We start from the raw sequence: 24201 nt of genomic DNA, 5'->3' as shown, positions 1-24201 counted from the left end.
AAAAATAAGATTGTATGCAGATGACATAATTGTTTTTAGGGAAATGAATATTATTGAGGATTGTTCAGATTTACAAAGGGACCTTGAGTGTATCCAACAATGGGTTGAAGAAAATAATATTAAGGTTAATGGAGGCAAATCGGCTGTTACAACATTTACAAACAGGAGCTTTAAAACTGAATTTGAATATACTTTGGATGAGGTAGTTATCCCAAAAGATGGCAAGTGCAAATAAGTAGGTGTAAGATTTGAAAGTAATTTGCACTGGAAGGGTCATGTTGATGACGTTCTTGGGAAAGCATACAGATCACTACATGGCATAATGAGGCTACTTAAAGGATGCAACAAAGAATTAAAAGAAAAAAGTTACTTGAGTATGGTTTGTCCATTATTGGAACATGGAAACAATGTTTGGGATCCTCACCAAGAGTACCTAATAAAAAAGAATAGATAGTGTGCAGAGGAAAGCAGCAATATTTGTAACAGGGGATTTCAGGAGAAAAAGTAGTGTATCAGAAATATTAGAGGAACTAGGGTGGGAAACTTTGAGTAAGAGAAGGAAGAAAACTAGACTTATAGGATTACATAGAGCCTATACAGGTGAAGAAGCATAGGGAGAAATCCGTGAGAGGCTTCAGTTGGAAAATAATTCTATCAGCAGAACTGACCACAAGAATAAAATTAGAAGGAGTTTTAGCAGAGGCGATTGGGGTAAATTTTCATTCATTGGGAAGGGCGTGAAGGAGTGGAACAGTTTACCAGGGGAAGTGTTTGATCCTTTTCCAAAATCTGTACAGATATTCAAGAGGGGAATAAACAGCAACAGATGAAACAAATGAAATGTTAGAGGGCATTCGACCAGTGCAGGCTATTGTAAATAAAAATGTGTGTGAACAAATTAATTCTATCCCCTTGTCCATGGAGTTTAGACAGCCAACGTAGGGGACTGCCTGTAGAGGTGAAGCACAGTGGGGTCTTCGAGGGCCCTGGGACGGCTACGATAGCTGTGAAGGCCCTTCAGGAACTCTGAAAATTGGTGGCAAAAGGGGCCCTGGTTAAGACGCAGCAGGTCGTTATGCTACATAGGTTCCAAAATGGGTACAAAAAAATTTAAAAAATAAAAATAAATGCAAGGTAAATTTTAATCTTATACCAGTGGTATAGTATTATTCGAAGTAATTCCACATACTGTTTATGAGTTGACTATATTTGTAAGTATAGGAGATATTATAAGTATAATTTCGTAAACAATATCAATTTATTAAGGATGGGTAATAGTCAAAATTGCTAGCGTAAATTGTATATTATTGTATTCTAGAAAAAAATTCTTCTTCTCTTGTTAATTTAAATTTTAGTGCTTGACAATAATGTATTTTAGTGTGCCATTTGCCACCGAGGTAGACGTCTCATTTGCAAATAAAGAGATTTTGTATTTGATTTGATTTGATTTCTAACACGAATGACAGTCAATGATAGAATTAGCTTCTGCAATAGACTGAGAATCAATGCGTTTCTGTACCACGATTTAGGGTCAATGAGAACGCTTCCCCCTTGAAGCAACCTTTTATAATCTTAAGAGAATGCCGAGTTAGAGTTGACTTCCCGCCTAACAGAGTGTTCGCCTTTGTCAACGTCCCCTCCTGCAAATAAGCACTTCTTTAAATAAATAAATAAATAAATAAATAAATAAATAAATAAATAAATAAATAAATAAATAAATAAATAAATAAATAAATAAATAAATAAATAAATAAATAAATAAATAAATAAATAAATAAATAAATAAATAAATAAGTAAATAAATAAATAAATAAATAAATAAATAAATAAATAAATAAATAAATAAATAAATAAATAAATAAATAAATAATATTATCGAATCCTGGCATTCGATTTCTTAGTTCTTAATTATGTGTGTCGTCAGATCTGTGGAATTTTGCTTAGTGGCGGATTTATTGATTTAAATTAAGATGATTCCAGCCCTGGGGAAGGCAGGTTTGTCAACCTGTGACAATTGTTCAGTAGATCCCCTCGTTCAAATCTCACCACTCCAGGTTGCAGCGGTTGGGCTTGGGATATAGTAGGGTTCTGCATGACTGAAGTCACGGCTTGCGGCTCAATATCAAGTCGATCATCTGTCGGATATGTCAAACAGTGTTAGTTAAATGTTGCCTGGGGCCGTTAGTGCAAAAGCGACCATGTTCATACTGTGAATTTATCCACGGAAGAGGACTCTAGTAGGTTTATTGAGAGTAGCAAATCTGCGGCTACTCAACAAACATCTGCCCCATCGGAACAACTGTCTGATCATCTAAAACAACAGCCATCTTTCTTGAACCTACTCAACCTCCAACGCCGTCACCTATAATGTCACTCGGTTTTGGCAGTTCGCCCCACCCCTTAGGCATGTTGCCTAAAGGCATATCCAAATTTTCATTTAATTCAACTCTTGAGGTCGTATCATTTCTAAGCTTCTTAGTCGAATTTCATGACCATGCCTTGGTATTTGCTCTTTCTCACTCTCAAATTCTTCAAATAATTTACCCCTATTCTGTAGGCGTCCCCTCCGACAAAATAGTAAAAGCAATAGCTGAATGATCTTCGATAGAGTATTTCCATGCCCATCTTCTGGCTAAACATATTCCTGCTAGAGCAATGTCATCCCTAATACAGCTGTACTACTTCAGAGTACAGAGGTTGAATGAGAGTCAGGCTGACTTTATTCAAGATTATACCAGGGTATTTTCTCTTTCATTTTCCAGAAGATAAAAATTGTGCAAACCATAGTAGAAGCAATCTCTCAGCCCTATAGGTCATACCTATGGTTCGCCTCTCGCATCCAAACATTCTCGAAACTCGAGGCAATGGCAGTGTTAGCCGAAGGAGCGAGGTACGCTGACAATTTACGCGTCGCCAGTGTGCCCCCTCCGTCATGTAACAGTTCTCGGCTACCACCTCGCCGAACCTTCCCCACACGCAATTGTTTTGCGTGCGGATCGCCTGAACACCTCAGAAATAAATGCCACTTGGTAAAATCTAGTGGAACTAGGAACGGAGCAGGTCAGTCCCAAGGTTGTTTCAAGTGCGGGTCGTTTACCCATCTAGCCAAAAATTGCACTTCTCTTAACAGCACACCGTCCTATTCAACTTCCGGCGCAGCCTCCACTAACCAGGGAAATACAGGGAAGTGACAGATGCCATCGGCTGAGTAACGATGTTATCTTTCCCGAGGCTCAGCCCCCTTAAACCGGGCAACGAATCCTCTGAATAAGAGACTTCCTCAAAATTATTACTTCAAGGCCCTAGGGAATGCCTTAAATTGCTTCCGAGACTCCTGGATTTGTGCCATATATGAAAATGGAAGTGAATAATGACCCCATTACGGCGCTATTAGTTTCAGGGAGCGTTAGCTTCATTATTTCCGAGGAGTGGTACTCTAAACTAAAAGCTTGCTGTAGATTTCAGGACTATTGTTTGTCTTCTATTAAATATGTTTCGGCAAAATCGTCACCACTACAAATTTTAGGCTTAATTTCTGATAAAGTTCGAATCTCAAAATTTTATTGAAAAATTAAATTATTTGTGGCTAAACAATAGTCTTGCCTTCTAATATTGGGGGCCGATTACATGTCTCATTCCGGTCTTGTGCTCGATCTTCAGAGCTAGTCGTGCACCTTCAATTTTGTTAGTAACCTTAAAACTCCTCTTTTGAAATGTAATTCTATGTCATTTTCATATATTTCGACTACCCAGAGTGAGATGTCATTAGATCTTAGGCATCCACCTGAGGAGCATGCTGAAAGTATTAGAAGGTTGTGTCAGTCCTTTCCTGACGTATTTTCAGAAACCCTTAAGGTCACTGGCCTTATTGAGTACAATATTGAGCTAACCGACACTATTCTAGTAAGGTTTCCTCCTCATAGGCTTTCCCCACCTAAAGTGAAGGCTCTTAAGGAAATCATTGACCAGATGTTACAACATGGGATTATTCGACCTTCAAAATCGGCGTTTTCATCGCTCATTTTCCTCGTACCGAAACCCCAAAGCGGTTTCAGGCCTGTCATCGATCACAGGGCTTTAAACCGTAAGGTAGTGTTATAAACTGTGACACTTCCTGATCTTCATTCTTTTTCTTCATGGTTTTGCAAAGCTAAGTTCTTTAACATCTTAGACCTTAACCAGGCATATAACCAAATAGCCCTGGCAGAAGAATCTAAACATCTAACGGCTTTGGCCACGGAATGGGATTTTTATGAATATAACCGCGTGCCTTGTATTTATTTAATTCCCCAATAAGAATTGGGGGTGTGTCGGACCTTAGCCCAGAGATCTCTAGAACCATCCTCTCGGGTATAAAAGCTGGTACATGTTTTGACCAGGTGGTCTTATTCATCACTCCAGTCTAGTGTGTGTGTCGATCGTCGAGCAGTCCATCAGCTCAAGGTAATGGCAGTCCGGAGTTTATTAAGTGATAGTCTTGTCCGGCCCCGCGGTGTAGGGGGCAACGCGTCCGCCTGTCACCCGGCGGCCCCGGGTTACATTCCCGGCCGGGTCAGAGTTTTAGTTGCAAATGATTAATATCCCTGGCTGGGGACTGGGTGTTTGTGTCGTCCTTAATGTTCCTTTCCTCACATTCAACCACTTACACTTCCGCAATTTCCCACTACACGCAGGTTCATCACATATGGTGCAAAGAAGAGGCGAACGATCTTCTTAGGTCGAAACCTAGAATAAATAGCACTTAAAAAACCGTCCCGTGTTCCCTATCAATTTGATTTGGAGGTGACTATGATTTTGTAACTTTTTCAGTTTGATATCTTTATACGTAACTGAAATATTTTCTCCATCTAGTCACCTCGGTAGTATAGGCTTAGCCTCTGTAACTTCGGGCCATAAGCCCAAATAGAATTTAAATTTTCAAGGAGCGCAAGTGTCCGCCTCCATGCAACTCTGATTTCTGGGGCACTAATCTTAACCTACTGTTTTTCACAAATGCCCGGTAGAATGGGTATTCAATACCTCCGTGCAAAATTCATTTCATTTCTTCTGGTGTAAAGATTTTAGACTATTGAGCATCTAAGAATTTGTAAGGTGTAGGTTAAGGGTTTGATAGTCTTGGAAATTTCTGGGGATGAATCTCGAAGTGTAAATTTTATAGAGCATTGATGCTCTTTCTATGACCGTAAAGGTGTTAATGCAACTGTTGAATGGTGCCTTTGGAAGGCTGTAATGGTGCAATGTTTCGGAGAATAGTCTCCTAGACTCCTAGATAATTTTGTGAACAAAGGTACTCTTAGAATAGGCTACAGGTATATTTTACACATCTTGTATCCTAGTGGTATAAATGGACTAGGGAGATCCGTCTCCTTGAACTGTTTTTGAAAGGAGCTGCAGCGCTCATGGAGAATGTATGATGAGAGAGCTTCAAGCTAAAACTTGTTAATCGATTGTTATTCGATTTTCTAAAATTGTAGCCCAGTCTTATGAACTTCTGTACCTGAACTGTAGAGTTTATTTTCTTAAAAGGAACAAAAAGAGAACTGAGAAAGAAAATATAGGTTAAGTTTTAAATTAATCTTCTGTTTGTCCTATTTTGTCCCATTCATGCCCGCACCTTGTTTCACCTCTGTCCACCACGGAATCCCCAGAACATTCTGAACAACGTATAAATGTATCTCACGATGACGTTTCTGAGTACAGTACGAAGAGTTTTTACAGACCTGTTCAGAACAATGCCATATGGTGAAATAATCACAACGAACGGAAGTGAACAATTTTAAATAACGAAATTGTACGATTGATTTGCTGGCAACAGTTACAAAGTTTAAACTATAAGAAACGACGCCAGAGCTGCTAAATCAAGGTTAGTAAAAGTCAGAGACCACCAGTGAAATGATCCCTTTACATAGCAACACTGAAGCACGCCGTGGACAGAACGCGCAACTCTAAAGCCTGAATTAATTGTAGAGGTCTCCAATGGAATCGAGGCCTGAAGCATTGGGCGCCACGTTTAAACCTCCCCTCTGTACCGAAAATAAAACGTCTGTCTGCTTTTGGCGCCGCTGACACTAGATTGAAGAGCACGGAATAGCTCTAAAGGGGTGGTAAGTTAACATTGTAGTTGGTAGAGAAAGGGGTAATAGTCCTTTGAATTTATATTCCCGTCCTCGATGCGAAGTTCTCGACGTTCCAGAATTTCTTGAATTTCTGGAGGATCTCGAAGCTCTCGAATTTCTGGTTGCACAAGTTGCGGGGTTCGATCTCACACGATTACACTGAGAGGTGAGGCGTGACGCGCACACAAGTCCCACGTATGGCATTCAACTCACTTTTACACTGTTAAATAAATTAATATTGACTTTTACATACTACATTCACTCGTTGCAAATGGAATACTTCAAATTTTAAAGAAATTGATACTCGAATCTTGACTCAAACACCTCGTTGAATCACAAATGTTCGCAAAAATATCACTTGAAAAGGAAATAATTAAACTGAATATCTGACCAGACAATGCATGTCAGCCGAAGTGATACTCGGGAAAATTATGTACAATTTACAATGTCTACTTCACGACGCAATTCCGCTTATATTGTCACGACAGACTGGAATATTCTAGTGGATCACTAACCATTATCGTCACTGTTCCTAACTTACTGACTTCGTCAATTTTATATCAGAACACAATGTTGAGCGCATTATTCGCATTTTTGCAAGTTCAGGATATGTCAGCATGTTCGTGATAAATTAAGCAAATTTTATTGCACTCGGAAATGTCCTATACCGTCTGTAAATAAAGATTACGTACACTTGAAGACTGTTCAGCAATGTCTTTAAATAATCATTAAAGTTAAACTGCACTTGGAAAGAGTCTGACACTGTCTGTGAATAATTATTAAGAACTAGAAATCATACGTTTAAATATGGCAGTGTAAAATTCTATGTTCCCTCGGAACCTCACGAGAGGAAACCACAAATTCAAATATGGGATTAATGTTCTATTTCCCCACAGTTTGTTACGAAACACAAGTTCAAATGTGGCACTTGGAAAAATTACAACACTCACAAGAAAATGCTATGTTCCTTCAGTTTGTTACTAAGACCTAATATGGCACTTGAAGAAAAATAATAAGTTCCGCTTCCACTGGAATCGAGCATTAGAGACGCAGTGTATCGCCCGGACATAGGTTCGGTCTGTCGCACTTCCAGAGCTCCACCCGTCACCCGTATCGTTGAGACGGTGAAGTATTACTGACCCTGTAGCCTGAATCGCCCTACCTGGAGCCGACAAAGCATCGCGAAACATGCGTGTTATCCACCTCTGCAACTCCCGAAGTACACGGTGGATTTGCTTGAGAATTTGGTAATTCGCATCTGTTATGATGGCCTCAACGTTGGTGGTGTAAAAATAACAATATCTTAAATCCAAATGGACTTTCACATGGGTCGGTACATTGCCATATAGGGTCAGACTTACTGCGTGAACCCAGCTCGAGTCGGCTACGTTACGGCTATGTACATCAGCGAGTGCTGCGGACTTGCCTACCCTTCACCTCGCGCGACGTTTAACACTCATACTTCCAAGTTGTGTTCCGTTGCATACTAACCTTGTAAGCAAAAAAACGAAAACTGTTGTAGTACATTGAAGGGGAGACGTAGGCAGAAAATATGAAAAAATCACAATTTATTTTTATTGGTTTTCTTGAAGGTATATATCAAGGAGAAATTGAAATTCGAACTACAAATGGCATTAAAAATTAAAGAATCATGCACTGCAGTATGATACGCCCACTACTCAGCCTCTGTGGCAGTACAAGATGCCTTCTTACACAGTTCTGTGAGTTAAACTTCTGGCAACAATTTATAGAAGGCTAGATATTTCTTCCTTCTTGATCAGGCAGTTGTGGAAACAACCCAGCATGGTATAGAAGGCTCTGGATGACAAAGGACTTCATTCAATAATTGTGGGTGTATGTGAGTCTTATAATTGGTGTGATTCAGTGGTTTAGTGATCACTTGGTTTAATTCAGCGCTTTAGTGATCCCTATATGTATTTACACAATGCCTAGGATTGATAAAGGGTATAAGAAGTATAAACACTCATATATAAATCATATGTAAACAACAAAAACTCAAGAAGGTATGGTGAGGTTAGGGACAGACCTGAAATTGTGAACCAGGATTTATCTGTAAGTTCTCCAAAGCGGAAAGTCGGGGCAGGCATTCTGTCAGAAGAAGAAAATGATGGGGGAAGGAGTGGGTTTAGAATTATTGATATTGTATTGTTAGCAGAAGTAATACAGAAAGCTTGCAGGTGTTCTGCTTGTGGAGGAAAGGTGACTCCGATGGATGATGAGAAGAGAGAAGGTTTAGCATGTACATAACACATTTTGTGTGATAATTGCAACAGTGATACACCGTTAAAAAATCCAAGGCCAATAACAGAATTTACGAAGCAAACATTAGGTTTGCTTATGGCCTAAGGTGTGTTGATCTTGCTATAGAAGATGGGAAATTGTTATGTGGTATTATGAAAATGTCTGCTCCAACACCAAGATTCACTGGTATGAACATGTCACTTTTGAATGCAGTGGAAGAGGTTAGAGAAGAGAATATGAAATTAGCAGCTAGGTAGAGAAGCACGGAAGACAAGAGAGCAGCAGAGAATGCTAACCAAGAAGAGGAGTATGGGGAGTTTTAGGAGAGGTGAACTCTCGAAACTTTATTATGAAAAGTTTTCTTTGATTTTCTGAATTTCACATTTGTTAAACTTTAGGTACAAATATCTCAAGAACTACTTCGTGTAATTTCATAAAATTTTAAACACAAGTCATCCAAGTATATACGAAGTTTGAAGTGGAGTAGAATTTTAATATGTTGAATGAGAAAAATTTTATACATTAAAATATTTTTTTTAAAATAAGAAAAAATTTCTATCAAGTGCAAAACATTACAGAAAATCAACAAAAATATTTAGTAAAAAGAGTTACTGCACTTTAAAGTCTCTATGCTAGTGTAGATTATTAACACATTTTGAATTTGAAATGTGAAGTCATACCTTACTCAAAATGTGTACCGAAAGACAGTGGCGTATGAAAAAAAATACTTCAGTCACTTAAGGGAAAATTACCACAGTGTTCCTTAAACGTACTCAGGAACTCAATGCGCCATTTTTAATGAGTGCATCGAGTTTCGATTAGATTTGGTGAAAATTGTGCAAGATATGTGTAATCAAACATGTGACTGTAATTCTGCCTACGTCTCCCCTTCACTCATACTTCCATGTTGTGTTCTGTTGTATACTAACCTTGTAAGCAGCCAAACGAAAACTGTGGTAGTACATTGTAAATAAATATTTGATTACATTCAAAATGCTGTACTTATTGCCCTCCTTACACCTACTCTAAGAGCATGAGAAAATTATCAAATCTAAACATGCACAACTATGAAGACGTCATCGCTGCAGGTTAAAATCACGTGCACACTCTTGCCTTCACGATGCATGTTTGAACTTGTTCGATGGAGATATAACGCTGTGCCTTGATAGAGGAGGAGGAAGAGGAGGAGGTCATAACAGCCTATGTATAGCCGCCATCTTGTGCAGTAGCCTCTAAGCTGGCATTGTCAATAATAGCCTGAGTATAGCCGTCATCTAGCGCAATCGCCCCCTAAGCCGTCTCATAAGAGCTCATGTATAGCCGCCAACTTGTGCAATCGCCCATAGCCGGCATCTTAACAGCATCTTGGTTTATAAACTAAGATAATAGTATGTTGAGAAAAGCATCTCGGTAAGTATGTTGAGAAGGGCAGCTTGCTTTATAACTATGATCGTAGAAGGGGCAGCTTGCTTACTTGCGGCATAGCTAAGTCCCGCGCTATATAGTTTACTTCCTTCAAGATAGCAGTACGCCATGTGCATGTAGTTAAAGATAGCAGCTGACAGTTGTCAAAATGCACGTGGAATTTTTCAAATTGCCTGTCACCACGAACCTAAGGTGACGCCTATGAGGATTTAGCCCCGTTATGATGGCAGCATGATGCTCTTTTGTTTAAAGATGACAGCTGTTGGAGAAACACGTGGCTTTGATTTCAAACAAGAGCACGTGGAATTTCAAATTTCGCGCGCCCACGTGCCTAAGGTGGCAACAACGAGGTTTAGTGCCGTAAAGATTGCAGCACTGAGGTTAGCTATTCATGATGACCGATGACAGCTGTCAAAAAGCACATTGCTGTCAAAAAGCACGTGGAATTTCAAATTACCCGCCACCACGTGCATAAGGATGAGGTTTAGTGCCGTAAAGATGGTAGCACTGAGGTTAGCGATGCAAGATGGCCGCTGTCAAGAAAGCACGTGGCTTTGTTTACTACAGCTGACAACTGTCAAAGATCACGTGGAATATTTTAAATTACCCGCTACCATGTGCCTAAGGTAGGAACAGTGAGGTTTAGTGCCGTAAGGATGGTAGCACTGAGGTTACGATGCAAGATGGCCGATGAGAACTGTCAGAAAGCACGTGGCTGCAAAGAAAGCATGTAGAATTTCAAATTTTGTGCGCCCATGTGCCTAAGGTGACATCCATGAGGGTTTAGTGCCGTCAAGATGGCAGCACTGAGGTTAGCGATTCGTTCTTGTTTAAAGATGGCAGCTGTCAGCTTGACAGCTATCAGAAAAGCACTCGGCATTGTTTACAAACATGAGCACGTGGCTTTGTTTACAAACAAGAGCACGCGGTAATGACGTCACGGGCTTAATGACATTGGCCGAGGTAAATATCCGCGGGTGCTGACGCAGTTTAATAGTTATGGCTTATTTCGGTAGTGATGATATCACGGTCACGTGACCGGGGACAATGACCTTGGCCAGGGTCAATTACCTTGGCCGGGGTCAATGTCCTCGGGTGCTGACGAGGTGGTTTAGAATTCTCCCTCTCCCCTGCTCCTGTTAGGTTCTTCTGTCAGCCGAGACTAATTTGGAATTAATCAGTTTTAAGGCTAACAGGAAAATATATTATACCTGAAAGAGGCACAACTTAACTGATTTTTTCAGATTCACCCATTTCCATGTCCTACACCGGCTAAGGGGTATTTTCACATAAATATAAGGGTACGTTAAAAGTTTCATTTTCTCACATGAAACGAAACTGAGGAACCGAATGACTCAGGGGTTTTGAAACTGACTGATTCGTGTGTGGAGAGGAAAGTGAAAAAGGCAGCTTTTACCACTAAATTGTACGTCTTATTTTAAAGGGAACGTGTACTCGCGCAATAGTGTCTACTTGGTGATAATTTATACAAATATACTGCCTTGTCGAGAGCAGACATTTTTGTTCACCAAAGAATATTCCATGTTATGATTAGTATAATGATCCCCCCCCCCCTTAGATGATCTGGATTCGAATCTCAGATAAGGTAAAGTAAAATTCCGCTCTTATCGAACGTATAAATGGGTTCCCATCGTTTTTATCTCATCTCCAAATCTATCATTCCAACTGAACCGACTTCCTTAATTACTGTACATACATTATAGTTAGTCACAGCTGCGGATATCACCACCACAGGGGCTATTGGAGAATATCAACATTCGCACGTTTACGACATACTTCATTCCGTAGCCACTTGTTCCGTCATTGCTCTAATTCCGTTCCCTGACGAAGTGCGGCGGGCCTCCCTCAGCCTAGGAGATGAGGTGCAGAGAAGGGTGAGGAGATGGAAGGGGCCGTGGTGGTTAAGAAGAGAATGAAAAACCACGGGAAACCATTGTCATCACAGCCCACCACCTCCCAAGTGCAGAACTGTCCACTCTACTCGGTATACGAGGATCAGCACCTGACAAAATTAGACACATTCTCCTAAAACGTAGGAATTAAGAAGCAATGACAGTTCGTTCCTTTGCCCAGAACAATCCACAGGCATTTCTCATGTAACCCCATTAAAAGTGTGTCTGATAAATACAAATCTTTTACGAATGAAGATGTTAGATTAACTACCTTTGATCCTTATTCAGCAAAGATAAATGCAATCGTCCTCTTAAAGTATTTGCTTATGATCAGTATAAACACACACTCGGTAATCATTGCATGAATTGCCTTTCATAGTACATTATGTTCCTTGTAATCCTCTCTCCTTGATGGCACGATAAGTTGTTGGTAATACAGTCTTCGTCTTCTCAGGCCTACCATAGTTCCCTATCGATATTCCTTATCGCCCCTTAATAGCCTCCACCCTCTCATATCTACTGACAACTCACTGAATCGCCCATTACAGCGTCCCCTTAGCTTTATCGAAGAATTGATATGACCAGGGCAGGGGTAGTGAACATGAAGTTGCCAGTACACCCTAGCAAAGCGAACTTAGGAAAGCAGTAAAACCAAAACAAATGAGCGGGAAGATCCCTAGTGAAAAGTTCAGGGGATGGGAAATTGATATTTATGATGAAGGGGAATAGGTTCGGTATGCATAGTATCCATTATCTGGGGAGGAAGGCTCGAGGGGGCTTACAAAGTGGCGTTACGGTAACTTGATGAGAAAGGAGCATATCTCAAAGGGATGCTCACATTTTGTTTTGTATACACAGGGGTGCAGCGATCTTGTCTTCAATGGAAGCTCCACGCTCGCAGTACGAGTGGAGTTTTCTGATTTCCCAAGTAACTCACCTAATGCAATGAATAATTACTTTCGTTATTCAGATAGGATCGAGATTCGAAAGCCGGTGAAAATGCAGCGGACGCACAAATTAATTTCAGTGGGCGAACGGTTTGAGCAAATTGAATATAGTCGGTAACGAGAAATATTACTTTAAATTGTGAGATAAGTAGTAGTGTAATTGGTTTTATATCTCTTTGATTACCGTCACGGCTTCTGGAGACGCCGAGATGGTAGAAACTTCGTGCCACAGGAGTTCTTCTACGTGCAAGTAAATCAGCTGGTAGGAGGCACAGGTGTTTGAACATCCTCAAATAGCACGGACTGAGCCGAGATCGAATCCATCAACTTTCGCTCAGGAAGTCACCACGTGTTGCTTGAAACTAAAAGGCCAATTGACACTAAAAGTGTAACTCTGTTAATTAGGACCTGACTAGATTGAAGGGCAGGTTTTACGTTACTATTGACACAATGGGACATCGAATTTCAAGTGGAGTCGAAATAATAGTAAGGTGAATTTAATTTCGAGAAATCCAAATGTATTGTCCAAAAACCGTACATCAAATTCCATGAATGCAGTGATAGCAAGTTCTAAGAGATGCCGGTTGGTTATCATGTCCCTGCAGTTGGTAAGGATGAAGTCTGTAACACGATCTTTGTTCTTTGGTTTTTGAGTGGTTACAAGTACTTGTAAATAAACTTACCTCATGTTGGGCACGAACCAGGCACTCTGTGTAGAAGTTGGATAGTATTTAGGAAAGGTTTTTAACAGTGTGCAAACAACTAAGGACATTCCACGCACTGGAGTCCACAAAGTTAATAAATTTACCTCACTTGGCGCTTATAAGTTTCGAAAGTTTACATGGAGATACCAATTCGCTGTACAATGTGATGTCGCCTGATGCACTACTATGGAACTTTCAGGTAGGATGAGGTGACGACAATGCTCATACCGGTATTAAAGCAGTGCAAGAACAGCTGGTACCATGCACGTCAACGGCGGGGACAGGTTCCCGTGGGTCTTTAGCCGAACTTCTTCAGTTTAAATTCTCATGTGCTGGCTTGTCTGCAGTCATTGCTTGGCAGATGACGTCCTCTTCTTCTCCCTATCTTCAGTGCTTATTCCGTCAGTCACCCATTTGTGGATCATGTTTCTGTTCTTAGTCCTGTCGTGTATTGCATCGTGCTCACTCATTGCCAGTACTGTAATGTAGTAGTAGATTGAGATGTACAACTACTTATTACAAGCTTAATATTATAAATACAACTGTATCATGTCAACATTTACATAATACTTTCTAAAAGTCAGACTCATGTTTGGGAATCAGCACTGATAAGTGCCTCACCTCAAGTTCTGTAAATACTAGATGGCACTACTGACTCGTTCACCGTGGAGATTATGCATTTGTGTTTGTATTCTGCACAATTGATGGTGCCAGAAGTTCTGCTGCAGATTGAAGTACATGAGGAGGAACGATATATTGCAAACACTATCTACAGTTTGAGCAGGGTACTTGCAGGATGAAGAAACGGTGCAAATGCCTTCCAGAAAATCTACTGATGTGGATCCTATATGATGTGGTAGCTAAAGCCTGTGTTCCTTTTGACTATGTCAAGAAGGCAATTGCCGGGCTGAGTGGCTCAGACTGTTAAGGCGCGGGCCTTCTGAGCCTTACTTGGTAGGTTCGGACCAGTCTCAGTCCGGTTGTTTTGAAGGTGCTCGAATACGTCTGCCTCGTGTCGGTAGCTTGACTGGCACAAAAAATAACTCCTCCGTGACATAATTCCGGCATGTCGGCTTTTCCAAAGCTGTCAAAACCAGTTAGCGGGACGTAGAAACAATAAAATTATTATTATTATTATTATTATTATTATTATTATTATTATTATTATTATTATTATTATTATTATTATTATTAGTATTAAAATGTAATAGAAGCCTAAAATAAAGAACTATCATTGAAAATAATCATACATCACTTTAGTCGCCTCAAAAACAGCAGCTACCTATCTATCTCGTCATCACAGATAATATAAACACTAAGGAATAAAAGGTAAGAAATGCAACGTCGTATCGGAACATCTGTGGTTTAATTTTCAACAGGCAAGAACTAATATAATGGCTGCACATGATATTCGTGTAAGTTGGTGGGCATGATCGAAATCTTATGCGCTTGGATTGACCTTGATTTGGAATTTCAAGTCTGTTCACAAGATTATTAGTCCCTTAGTAACTTACAATCATACTCAATCAGAAGAAGAAATTGACAATTCTGCGACTGCATTTGATATAGAATTCAATGAAAATTATTCATCAGCTGAAATTCTGAACACCGACCAATCTGGACTGAATCATGAAATTCACTGAGACCACATATCATCTAGCATCGCTAAAAGAGACACGACCCTCGGAGTGAAGTCAGAGTCTGGAATATCACATTCGCGTACAATTCGGCCCATTGTATCAAGGGAAGGTTAACTTCTCTCATCACTTTTTCTTGGTTTATGTGAACGAATTGGAACGTTCGGTCCCATTGTGCAACACAAGATGACCGGACCTCCTAACACTCATAACTTGTTCAAAATCAGGAAAAGGGGACGAGGGTATTCTGAAAATAGCTAGCATATCTGTCCCTTTCCCAATGTCTGGTTCTATAATCATCTACACTCCTTCAATAAAATCTGTTAGTAATTCTGGATAAACACACACCGGTAACAACCATTCCACCTGGTGCAATTTCCGATGTTCAAAATTTGGATGTAATCAATGGAAGATTTCCCCAAACGCTTTTGTGAGTAATCTTTACTTGGCCGTTTGATACCCTAGATATAGACCTCCAGAGCCGCAACACTATTATCAGCCTTGATGGTCTTATCAAGCCACCATATTCAATAACATGATTAAACTTACCTGGAAGAAAGATACATTTCCAGTTGAATGTTATGCCTTTGATTTTCCTGCCCATGTTATTTGGAACACTGAAGATTCCAGTTATTCAACTCCCAACAGCCCAAATCCGTCATTGGTCCTATATGCTTATTGTCGTCCACATCCTGCTTGACAGATTTCTGCATAAATACCCACAAATATGTTTCAGTATACGTAAGGACAGCCAAAATTAATTAAATAAGAATTATTTTTTGCTGATTTTTTCGTCGTATTCATCATTATACCTTGATCTAGGTCCGTTATCACTATGAGCAGCTAAAATTGGTAGAGTAAGCATAAATTACAGCTGAGCTTTCCATCGTACTTTTATTCATGATGAGTCAGGAATTTCGCAAAAGTTCATTGTGAGACAGACGCAGTTCCCTGATTTACAGACGAATGTTCACCACAGTGCGATTTGTGTGGAGTATATTTTACTAGAGGCCCACCTTATGTAACAGTCTCCTCGATTTTACCCAAGCTGGCTTAATTTTGAAAGGCTTCGGAGAAAAGTTAAAATTTAAAATTATCTAAATTGCGCAAATTTTCATGATGTAAGTGGAAGGAATGACAATGACCCTACAATAAATTTAATTAATTTAATTATCTTTGGCGTGAAGTTTAATTGAATACTTGTCCTGCCCTTTCACTTCTTCTCTGGAAGAACCTTAGATTCTATTCCCCCCTTCAAAAGTTAACATGGTGTATCTTCAGTAATTTCGGAGAGCATTAGGACTTTCAACTTTATACTCATCAGGATTTGTGCCGAGTGAAGCCAGACAAACTAATCATCATAATTTTGGTTTAATTCCGAGGTATTGTGCAGATCTTAGATTCGACCGTTTCTTATCTCCTTTCCATCTGCAGAAACCAAAACCAGTTTCATGAAGCATAATAAAGAAAAAATGTTTGTTTCAAACCAGAGGAAGAATGTGAGCTCCCATTATAACCATGTTAATGAAGAGATTCACATCCCTCTTATTGCAACAGAGGCAATATGTTTATAACGCCACTGAATAAATAATACATCATTATTGGTGATTGTCCGCCTGTTGCCATTTCTTGATGGATGCAGTATTTTTGTATCCGTCTCTTGGCATAGGCCAGAGCAAAGTGTAGCTTCCACCGAAGTCCCAGTCTCATCCATGGCTGTGACAATATGGAAGCTGCTGGGGTATGAGTGGTGCTGAGTAATGACATTTGGGGCACAACTAGTGTCTGAGTGTTATAAAAGGTCTTGCTCATAGGATCAGTCATGCTGCAGTGGCACCTTCTGGTCCAGTGAGGAAGGAAATGGCAAACTACCTCACTCTTTATCTTGCCTAGTACGCCTCATTTGGGCTCTGCCATTGGTTTTTGCAGTTTCCCTATAACTGCATAGCCTTTGTGGTGCTATTTGAGGATCCAACCAGCCCCTGGTCTGATGACCTAACAGACAGATTGGTGATAGCGGATGTGGTGAGCGTACATTCCCCCGGTGCTTGGTATGATAGTGAAATTCCTGACAACCCCATTATAATATAAGAGCTGTTGTAATTTGTGGCAGCATTGTGATTACCGCAGTAGATTAGTGGAATACTCTGCTTTATAATTAAAACGATCTGTTTTATGTGTGTCGGGCAGGTTGGGGAGTGACCCTCGCAGTTTATGGCCGTCCTAAGGCTACCTTAACGATTCTTAAAGCCAAGGTCTGATTCACTTCACCCCAATGTAAATTAATTTGACGGATGTGATCATCTCCACCAGTCAACAGGGAGGTTCTCACACAGGAAATACATATAAAGTGATAAATGTGGACCGTACTGTCTGAGAGGTTACTTCTCATAAGGTGAGAAAGACGCGGTCGGGGGTAATAAATTATCAAATTTGTATATACAGCATTATCTAAATAATTTCAGTATGTTAGAGGAAACGAATAAGTTGAAAAATAAAAGAATGAGCAGAATGAGCATTTTATTAGACTTCAATTGCTGCACATCAAAAGAACACATCCACCATTTTACCAAGTATTATATTTATGCCGATAACATCTAAACTCTTAGAAGTAGACCCACAAAGGAATGTGTCGTATTCTTTCATGAAAATAATGTTACTCTTCTGATACAACACTCGGAACAACCTTTGATTCCCCGAACAAAATACTGAGCTCAACATTAATTTATTAAAATGCATAAACTTGACATGAAATGCAGACAATAAATCTTCCCGTCTACTCTTCAAATTCAAATCATTGAGACCTATGAATGATCTACCTAAGTTTATGGTCGTTATATCAATACTTCAAAAATGAATAATTAAGTATAATCATGAACATAAAAGGAACTGATCAATGTTCTTATTTAAAATGGTATCACTAAACTATTCGTATCGTTCAACCTATATTGAACTACCAGCACATTTAAACACGTAAACATAAGTGTTTCTGACGCCCCAATAAGAGTGCCATATTAGAACCACATAAAACGTTTTTCATAGAACATTTATGGTATTGTTGTATTTTGAGGTAAATGTAACGCATTTATCGTTGACTTAAAATAATTTCCAGTACGAAATTTTTGGACTACAGCATGCAAGCGATGGCTTAGAGTAAGTAATTACCCTTTACGCCGTGTCATAAGATAATTAGTGTGACGTAAAACCGGAAACATTATTAGTAGCAGAAGTGGTAGTAACAATAATCTAAGCATTGTTATTATTCACTGATTCACAAACAATTGTTGGCTCATCAGATACTCTGAATCACATGGATATGGTTTACTCTTGTGCAACCACTACCTGAAACTATGGCCTTAATGCCAGGTATCAGAGACTGATTTATAATTTTACTGATCTTAATTCTGTTAGTACCGATCTCGATAGCTGCAGTCACTGAAGTGCGGCCAGTATCCAGTATTCGGTAGATAGTCGGTTCGAACCCCACTGTCGTCAGCCCTGAAGATGATTTTACGTGGTTTCCCATTTTCACACCAGGCAATTGATGGGGCTGTACATTAATTAAGGCCACCGCCCATTCCATTCCACTCCTAGCCCTTTCCTTTCCCATCGTTGCCACATGATATATCTGTGTCGGTGCCACGTAAAGCAACTTAAAAAAACGAAAAATCTCGAAGTGCTTGCAAGAGATATCACACGGTTGTTGGATAAAAGTTAAATGTATCGAGAAATCAAACAGAAAAGAGTCAGTGGGCCACAGCATTTGTTGAATTCCCTTTATAAATAGTGGTCCTTAGTTTCCTTCATAGATGTTACATTTAATCTGTGCAAGTATAATGGGCGATCAAAAATTTCCGTTCGACTGCCGTACAGTCCTGAATCGAGATGCCACTCAAGTGAGAATTTGGCACTCTTCCCACTGACGCACCATGTTGAAGATAACCATGTGGTAAAACACCGTAACCGCCTGATGCACATCCTCCTCCGACAGGAAGTGTCGAAACTACCATGCCTTTCTGAGGCTACCGAAGCTGATATCGAGATCCTTTGCTAGCACACGAATGGTTATGCGCCCAAATCGCTTCATCCACTGCCCTTTTGTTTTTGTTTTTGTCCGTAATGGATGAAGCTGGCGCGCTCGGAAATAGGTGCAGCGTTCGACAAACATGCTGCCCCATACACAGTTTTCATTCTCCGATAGATGTCCACCGGTGTTTGTCCTTCGGCAGCCAACAACAGAATAAGAGCAGGTTGGTCCTGTTTGGACGTATTTTGGTAATAACGTCGCCATACTTCAATTCACCGCATTTAACCCACGCACCTCAGCACGAAACGACTGCCACACTAATCCCTTGCCTACATGTCCGTGCTTACATACCCGCATTAGCGTTGCATGTCGCTGCAGCAACCCAGTCAAAGTGAAACTTTTTGATAAAGCTTTACGTCTTGCATACTGATTCAAAATATGTGCAGTAATGTACTACGGGACAGAAGTCTCCAATAGTTTTAAATTATTTTAATTGTAGTACTACGGGTGATGTCCTCCACAATTTCAGCACGTAAGCATGTCACTACTTGGATAGAATACATGCACATTAATATACAAAATTACACCTGAGGATCTGGGTTTCAACAACATCAGAAGTACAAAGGGGAGGCCATTTCAAACCGATGGCAGCGAGGCTCGAATCAATGGGAAACAGCTTGAATCAAATCGTTGCGTAGCTGAGATAAAATTTCTGAGAAAAACCACAAGCTACAGCTTATTTGATCACAAAAGGAATGACTCAATAACAAATGAACTGAAAATAGCTTCCATACCAGGCTGCATATAACTCTACAGGAAAAATCAGCTTCGGACTGTCCGTATGAGGAGAAGAGAGATATTTGACTACGTACTACGAGCCACACAATTCGTAGGAGTATTACGTGGTGCAGGTCTTTCGTAAAGGCGCCCTGCGATGAATTCTGGACGGCAAACGCATACCCAGCCCACCGAGACATTGGAATTAACAAATGGAGGGTAAAATCGCCGACCAGGCTGGGAACAGAACCAGGGAACCCCAGACCAATTGCCAACACACTAACCATTGAACCATGCAGCCGAACGGAATGATGATGATGATGATGATGATGATGATGATGATGATGATGATGATTATGATCATATGACGATGGTACAATTATTTAGAAACAATATGAAAGAAATAAAAAAATTAAAAATACAATTCTAAATTGATTTTAGTCAACGAAGGGTAATTTAATACGAACATAATCAAGCGTGGATCAAAACAACGAGATCACTACTGTATGCATGTCCAAACTTTGTCCCGTTTCTTTCTCTATCTGTTCGTATATCAAGTGAGACGAATGATCGTAGTGAGATTTTTACGACCAGTGCCTTTGTATGACTCCAATCTCATTAGAGGAGTTAATAAGATGAAATGAATGACGTGATGGCAGGAAGGGAGAGGGTGAATCCCCATGCTAACGCATAGGCTAATCCTGTAGAGTAACACCAAGGCTCAACATCTCTATCGGACGGACGATTAAACATTAAGGACTCACTCCACGTGAACAGTGGAGAGGCTCGTGTGCTACCCTACTGGCCAACTTCCTGGCGGTGAAAATGCTTTCAACATACGGGACTCGAACCAGCTACGGACGGCGTCAGACCTTACACCTTAACAGTCACAGCTATGAGGTGGACAAGGTCAATAACACATAAGTTGTTCTTGTTTGGAGCATCAATTAATAGTCTGGATTGATGTAGCCCTCCTGTGTTAACAATCTATATGTCAATGAATCAATGATCTGCATTTAGAGCCGTCACTCAGGAGGCAGATTCCCTAGCAAGTGTTTACCTAGATTTTTCTCAAACATTTTCAGAGAACTTTGAAATTTATCGAACATTTCCCTTGATAATTTCTTCCAATCCCTTTACCAATTTCATTTCTGCGTAATTACCACCTCCTACATCTACCCCAATCTATTTGTCATATTCACGCCTTTGCTACAGCCACACTTCCCTTCAAAACTAACTGCACAAGTCTTAAGACGTGTCCTATCATACTAGAATTCTTCTAGTCAAATTTCGCCAAATCGGTCTCCTCTCACCAATTCGAATAAGTATCTCTTCATTCGTGATTCTATCCACCCATTCAGCATTCTTCTATTCTCTTTCTTACTGTCCATGTTTCACTCCCATACAATGCCACACTCCAGACGAAAGTTTTCTGAGCAAATGTATTTCCTTAAGAAAGGCCTTCCTTGCTTTTGCTAACCAGCATTTTATATCCTCCTTACTTCTTCCATCGTTAGTTATCTACTATCCAAGTAAAAATATTCGCTCTCTTTCTTTAAGACTTCATATCTGAATCTAATATTTCCTGTATCATCTGACTTCGTTCGACTGCACTGAATTAGCTCTGTTTTGAACTTATTCCTTTTCGTTTTGTGGGCCTACTTCTTCTCCATACCATTCAGCAATTTCTCCTGACCATCCGCGGACTCGCATAAGGTAACAATATCTTCAGCAAATCTCAGAGTATTGATTTCCTCTCATTGGATAGTGATTCAATTTCCAAATTTTTCTTTGATTTCTTTACCGCTTGTTCTATATAAACATTGAAAAGACGAGCAGACAAAGAGCAGCCTTGACTCATTCTTTTCTTGATTGCAACTCATTATAACTCTCGATTCTTAACACTACAGGCTGATTGCCGTTCAGTTTATAGATAATGTTTCCTTCTCGGTGTCTGATCCCGGTCTCCTTCAGAATTTCAAGTAGTTTACAAATGCGTACTTAAATTTGGCAGATGAACGTCTATTCCCATATCTGGTCATCTATTTCTCCACCAATATTATCAAATGCATTTTTAGATTTACGAACGCTCTGAACGTGGGCTTGTCCTTCTTATCTCGAACCTCTTAAGATTAGACATGAAATTAGAATTTAATTGGGTGTCACTACATTTCTTCTGAAGCCAATCTGAACTTCCGTCAACTCAGATTCGAACTTTCTTTCTGTTGTTCTCTCGTCCAAGAATCGAATGAACTACGTTATTCTCAATAAATAAATTATAACCAATGCTACCAATGGGGCTTATGGGCAAAGAAAACATAGATTTGCTTCTTCTTAATTATTCACAGATTAAGAAAATTATTCATAAGGAAAGAAAAATAACCCGTAGATTGAGGTCTTCGGTATAAAAACTAAAGACCTGAACAGAGCTGAATATATACGATGCATTCCTACATCAGATATTAGAATATTGTTCGAGAAAAAAGAACAGGTCACTTAATTATGTTTGGGAAGTGTATTGATGAAAACTTAATGAGGTGGGACGACACTTGAGTACAGCGTCCTTTCCTTCTTGCACACTTTTGTGGAAAGGAAACATTCTGTATCAGCTGTTCTGAAGCGTAAACTCTACAGAGTAAAACAGTCTTAGTAGTTGGAGTAGATCGCCCTCTCTCCTTTCCTCTTCGTGTGTATAAATTGGCTAATCTTTTCCGCAGCCATAACTCACTTGTTAAAAGTGAACACCCTGAACAATTACTGCACGACACTACGGCCGTGAGGATCAAAATAAATGTGCAATGGCACTTTTATATGGTAGCGCGTGCGAACTGTTTGGACTTCACTTGATGCCGAGTGCTTTCAGACGCTTGCTGTTTGATGTTTCAAATACAAAGCAGTATGGCAACAGGCTTTACTATTGCTTCCTCTGCTGCCGTTATACGTAGTCTAAGAATATCAGTGAGTCAACTGTTTATTATTCAATTTCTGTAGGCAAAAGTACGCGTTTTAATAAACTTCCATTTAGTTACCTGCAACTTATCATTCCCTGGGGACACACGCTTATGGAGAATTAAGAGCCAAATAAAGTAACCGGACTGGTATTTTCTTGTTGAATATTCTAGGGATTTTAAAATTGACAATTATCTGTTGTAGTATATACGGACAAAAATTCGAGCTTCGTACACTGCAGCAATTTCCATCAAGGCAACTAAACTACAAGATATTCAAATTCGCAATGGAACTAAATATCAAAATACTCCAATGTTTGTCCCGATTTTCGGAGACTTCTCGGTAATATATACGTGATGAATCACGTAAGATGACCACCGCAAATTTTGCCGAAACCAGGTGCCCTATTGATGTACTGTTTTTACAGAATCGATGTGCATAAAAGCACCCAAAAATCTATCCAATTAATGCATTTTAAATTGAGAAAAATCATATTTAAACAAGGAACAAGTTGGTAGCAATTATGACAATTGCAACGGCTTTTGTTACAAGATCGTAGTGCAAATAGTTCATGCAATATCGTCACTTCCACCTGGGAGTGCTCTCTGCTCCTATTGACCGGTCAATACTTGGGTAAATGTGGCTACCGGGCTCGTACCAGTGTGATAATGTCCTGTAATACGGATTGCGTTGTGACTTTTTAGTCAGTAGTTTGTGGTATTGCATAGAAATACGTCGTAGGGAATAAACTAGAGGTGAAATTGTTCAGAAATATGGAAAATGGCGACATGATCATAGTGTATGTTGAATGTAAAAAGAATATCTTTTTAACGAGGAATGTATACAGTTATATGTAACTGGAAGTGTAACACCTCGAAAACGTGCTATAGCTTCCAGACTATCGCGAGGAGAATTGGATTTATTCAGGTAAGAGTACTATGGCCTGCCTCTGTGGTGTAGTGGATAGTGAGATTAGCTGCCATCCCCGCAGGTCCAGGTTCGATTACCGGCGGGGTCAACGATTTTAAATGTCATTAGTTAATTCCTATGGTTCGGGAGCAGGGTATTTGTTCAGTCTTCAGCTTTAGAAATCATCTACTCACATAAGCGCAGGTCGCTCGGAGGACTTGCACCAAGTCTCCCCGGAGGCCACTCATAGGACCTGCTTAATAGACAGGTCACTGAATATGAAGGACTATTTCACCTAGGTAACACAGGAGCGCACCTCGATGTTAGAGAACATTCCATTACAGACGAGGAGGAAGAATTGGTCCAAGGCGTATTTCACCCTGTGTACCTTTCTTACCTATTAGCGAATCAGCATGAGATCTTTCCCTTAGGTTGTCTACGGGTTTTGCGTCACTTGCTTGGATGAGAGGCGGCTTTCCGTAATTTAAACTACCTACTAAATGAGTGGAGTCGAGTCAAATAAATTGATATTTAT

This window comes from Anabrus simplex, chromosome 2 (genome assembly GCF_040414725.1).
Source record: "Anabrus simplex isolate iqAnaSimp1 chromosome 2, ASM4041472v1, whole genome shotgun sequence".
In the NCBI taxonomy this organism is placed as follows: Eukaryota; Metazoa; Arthropoda; class Insecta; order Orthoptera; family Tettigoniidae; genus Anabrus; species Anabrus simplex.
This window is presented reverse-complemented; position numbering follows the sequence as displayed.